Source organism: Myotis brandtii, unplaced genomic scaffold (genome assembly GCF_000412655.1).
Source record: "Myotis brandtii unplaced genomic scaffold, ASM41265v1 scaffold110, whole genome shotgun sequence".
Taxonomy (NCBI): Eukaryota; Metazoa; Chordata; class Mammalia; order Chiroptera; family Vespertilionidae; genus Myotis; species Myotis brandtii.
This window is the reverse complement of record NW_005353753.1, coordinates 466,070-471,267: the sequence shown is the minus strand read 5'-3', so window position 1 is coordinate 471,267 and position 5,198 is coordinate 466,070.

Sequence of the window (5,198 nt, the reverse complement as noted above, 5' to 3'; positions counted from 1 at the left end):
CTCCGACCAGGGCGCGCGTGCGTCCGGGGCGCTGCTGCGGGCGAGGCGGCGGGCAAGCGAAAGGGAACTTAGATCTTGTCGCGTGGGGTCCTGGGCGGGCGTGTCCGTGGCAGAGCTGGTTTGTTCGTTGTTTTTATCCTGGGGAACTCGAAACCCTGGCTCTAACCAGCGCGCTCTTGCAGTGTTGAAGCTGCCTGGTCGAGGCAGGGGCGGCTCTGCGTCTCTTGGGGCCTAACCCACAGGGGCCTGTGGCCATACTTCGTGCTACCGCATTGCTCACCTGGACAACCAAACTGGTTCTGGCAACTAGCGGGTGGGGAAGGCGTGCCCCTGTTGGGTCGGAGATGTAGTTGTCTTGTGTCACCCCTAGGGCTTTCACAAGGTGGGTGGGTTTTAAGTCCACTGAGAGATTAGGCTCGAGGTATATACAGGGGTTGGCAAAACTGGTTTACAGTTGTTCGTCTTAAAAGAATACAATAATTAATAAATAAAAATACAAGAATAAACTGTTTCGCGTACTCACAACTGTAAACCTACGTTCGCCCAGCCCTGCACATAGATCTCTACTTAGGTAGCGCTGAGAGTGATAATGACCCGCAGTGAAGTTTACTGGGACGCATCATCACTCGTGCTGCAAGAGCATCATTGGGGGGGGGGGGAGAGGAGGAGTCAACATCCACGAAAATGTTCCCAAGGGAAGTTGCATTTGAATTAAACGGACAGAAGAAACAAAATAGTGGATTTTCCACTGGATTACTCCAAAAAATATTCCGCGAATCCCAGCTGGAACCCAGTCTGGATGCGGGGCTGAGAGCCTTACTGGAGATCACCACCGGTCCCAATAACTCATCCCCTCGCCCCTGACCTTGGGGGCAGACCGAGACCAGCGGCCCCGGGTGCGGAGCGGGAGGGGTAGAAAGGAAGGACAGAGGCCTCCAGAAAGCCTCCAAGCCCCAGCCTGCAAGAACGCGACTCTTTCTGGACGCGCGCCTGGGCCTGAGCTGGGCCCTGGAGGTGGCAGAGGTGGGCGCCGAGGCCTTGCGGGCTGTGGTGAGCGGTCCGAGGGCCCTTGGCAGGGCCGGCGAGGAGCGCAGGCTTCTTGCCTGGGTAGGGACCGAGTCGGAATGCGGGAGGGTAGCGCTGAGAGCCGAAGGATCAGAACAGTCCAGGCGTGGCCCTGAGAAGGCGAACTGGAGTCGAAGTGGAAAGCACCTTGTCAGTCCCTCCTCTAGCTCACCCTTCGGACAGTGTCCGAGCTGGGGCGTGTGCCCTAGTGCAACCCCTCTTCCGAACAACACCCCCCCACACACACACATACACACACCACCATCACCACCACCACCACAGGCCGGCTCCTCTATGCCTGCCTCTTCCCACTGCCTAAAACAACCCAAGCCTCATCTGAAACCGGCTGACCCTGGACTCTGGGGGCTTCCCCTGCACGCGGCGAATGCCCAGTTTCAACCTGTACAACTGCCGGAGGGCCACCTGGGGTCCCGAGTCTGGGAGGAGCAGAGCTCCCCCTTGGGCCACCGGAACCTGAGGTGGCCCCGCCTGCGGGTAGGGCCCGATCCCCGGTTTTGGGCAAGAACGTGGGTCCCTATCCCCTTCTCCTGTGCCCACACAGCCTCCCCGCACTTAAGTGAACATTTCAAACGGCCAAAAAACTGCCTGAATCTGGACAAATAACTGCAACGAATGGAGGGAGAGGGAGTATGCAGGTCGCGGTTCCTGAGTCTAGCGCTAACGTCCCCCAAGCCCCTTTGGAAGGAGCGAGCGGAGCTGTCAGACACTCTCCTGAATTGGGGGCGGGGGGAGCGGGCGCGCAGTACAGTCAAAGGCGAGGAGACGTCCCCCCAACAGTGCGGGCTCCCACACAGCGCCTCTGTCGCGGGTCCTCACTGGAACCAAGGAATGTCTGCTCCCTGAGCTTGGGAAAGAGGCTCTGCCAAAGGAAATGTTAAGTGGGGCCTGCCAAAGGAGGAGGAGAAAATTAATTAATGAGGGAAAGAAATGTGTCTCTGATCCAGATGATAGACTCCCTTTCCCCGGGGGGCGGAAATTCCTTGGAAATCAATAGCTGTGCATTCATTATCCGCCCCTTGATAAAATGCAAAGCTATGAGATGGGGGAGGGGGTAGTCTGTGTTGGTCATTAAACCAGAAGAAGGAGGTGGGGGTGGGGGTGGGGACCTGCTCAGGAATCTATGCCAAGGCTCAGCCCCACGTGGGCATCGTTAGTACAGGCAGGGGGCAACTAGTTACTGCACCTGCCAAACTGGGAAAACAGTGACATATCCCTGGGCTGAGCCCTGGTCCATCACCCTTTCCTTTCACTGCCTTGGGGTAAGTAGGGGAAGGCTTGATAAGGTCTGAGGCACACCTGCTTCTAGATCCACCACTGTGCCCCAATAGCTAGCCTGGAGCTAATGCCCAGCAGGGATATGGCAGGGTAATTCTCCAACCATCACCCCACCCCCACCCAGTATTTCTCTACCTCACATTGCACCTGTCACACCTGTACCATAAACACCTCTTCACCTGTAGCTGCCTCGCTGTCAGAGATGGCCACCTCCTGGAGGGCAGATACCCATATTTTACAACTCAGTTGATCTCCAGTGTCTTGCCTTGGCCCAGACTGGTGCCCAGCAAGCATCTGAGGAAGGAAGGTAAGGTAGAAAATAAATGAGAGAGGGATGAAATAATTGATTTTGGAAATAGAACGTCTAGAGTCAAGATGTACAGCTCTGTGTGAGGACAGCACACCCCTCTGGCCAGTCTCCATCTCCTTTTTAGGGAAAAAAGAGACCTGTCCGTGATCCTCCTGCTTGCCCCCCAGTAGCCCTGGCTTGGTGAAGCCTCTCCGGCTTTAATCCTGGCCCTCCCATCTGCCTCCTCTTCCCTCCTATTCACGCGTATTGTTGTATGGGGCATTTTTACTCTGTTCAAGCACCTTGCTAAGCGCCACGGTGGACAAAGATGTGCCTTAAATGGACTCTCAATCAATTGGTTGGGGAGTGGGTTGAGAACTGTGCCCACAGCCCTCATATTTCTAGCCCCTGGAAAAGCAAGATATTCTGGGCAAAGGTCTGACACCCCCCCCTCCGCCCCCTCCAGGAAAGAAGGGATCCGGTGTCCAAAGAGGTAAGCTAAAAGTGGTCTCCTAAGGCAGTGAATTCCTGACCTTAATCCAGGTGCCTCTCCACTCACTGGGCTTACTGGTGCCCTCCAAGCTTTGGAGGGTAAACCAAGATGAGCTTTGGGTACTCTGGGGTTCGCCTTGCTCTCTGGAGGTCCACCTGGGCCCAAATCTGTGCTGTTTGCGTTTGTCTCCCTGAACCCTTCACGGCCCCTAAAGGTCAGCGTATTGCTTGGGTGGGTGCTAGTATCCCAGCGCTCGCCCGCAGCGGGGCCCTTCTTTCCCTTGAGGGAGAGCTCAGAGAACGGCCGCCGCGAAGGGTATCAGAAGGGATTAGGTTAAACCTGGACACCCGCTGCGACCACTGCGTGGGACTCTCTCGCTCCCTCCAGCGCTGTCCTGCTCATCGTCCATTTCTCGTAGAGATAAAGTTACATTTAGCACTCCCAGAGGACCGTGTAATGGATGGAAACGCGGCTCCTTCTCGCACCAGCAAATGAACATTCCTCTTACTCCCTTCTTGGGCTGCAAGGGGCGGGCTGGAGGTGGGGGTGGGGGCAGAGAAGAAATAAAAGAAAGAAAGAAAAGAAAAGCCACGGTGACGCCTGTGGGTTCCTCTTAGAATTTGATTAGTGACTGAGTATGCTAAATACACAGGCTATTGTCCAAAGAAAAGATAAAATCGAATGCGAATGCAAATTTAGGTTTATAGAAATGAGATCTGCCCATTGGTGGGCATACAGATCCCTTTGGCGTGGGAGAGACCAGGAAAATTATTTATCTGATCTCTGCCTCCCATAAGCAGCCCTTTGCGGCTCTCCAGCTCTCTCACCCCAGATGTGATAACATCTGGGCTATTATCACTCCTGGGCTAGTGCCGCTCCTTGGGGACTCAGGCACCTGAACTGTGGTCCCCTGTGAGGCCCTGGATTTGCCCTCCAGAAAAGGGCCATACAATAGGTCGGGTAATTGATTTATTCTTCTTTTTAGGTTTTGATTTTACAGTAACAAAAATAAATATTGTAAAAGCCAGGTCAGAGCTTGGGCCCGTTCTTTCAAATTGGTTTGGGTTAATATTTTAATTACATTTTTTAATAAACTGGCTTAATCCTGTCTCCTATTGAAGAAAAAATACATGGCGAAGAAGTCAACACGATGGGAGGAAAAGAAAGTTCGCTTTCCAACATCTTATTCCCTTTTCTCTGAGGTGATTTCCTTTTCCTGGAGTTTCCAGGATAAAGTGTGTGTGTGGGGGGGGGGGGGGGGGGTGTGCTGAGGGAAGGAAAGGATCCAAACTACACCCTGTTAACTATTTTTCCTTTTGTTTACTAGAAGCCTCAGATCACCCGGAGCTCGTTTGAAATGTGGGTTTGTACACAGTTAAAGGAGACAAACAATAAGAGAAAGGCACAATTTCATTTCAACAGCCATTCCCGGAGTAGAAAGCACACGCTCCTTGTGGCTTCTAAGTGGCTGTCACTGTCGGTGCCTGACACAGTTATATTCACAAAAACAACAACAAAAGTATGCGGAGGAAATTAAATTATAAGGAAATCAATAGCGTCTGACTGCTTCAAACGAATGTCTGTCACCGCGATTATTCTCCAGGAAGCTATTTATAAACCTTGAAAGAAACAGGTTCCTGCAGCACAGGACAGCACCTTCTGCATTTCTGTGTTGTTATTTATACTGTATACAGAGGAATGCGCGGGCATAATTTAACATACAAATGCCCAGCTCTATACATTATATAACAGCTTGTTAGACATCCCAGCGAGGAGGTGTGCCTAAGTAATGCGCATATATTCTGGGCTTGCGCTGGGGCGGGGGTTGAGAGAAGAGGGGAAACCGTGGGCAGCGAATGAACACCGTGGTTTTCTCTGCTTAAAAGGTGCCTACCCTCAGACAATAGCTGGCCCTTTTGATCTTTTCAGACCCGCGGTGGGAAAGGTGAGGTGTGCAGTGCGCATGCCTGGTCAGCTACAGGTACAACACCTGCGCTGTCCTTGCTGGTGGTCACTATAAGAGTGGCTCCCACGCGCCGGTCGCTGCCCGGGGAG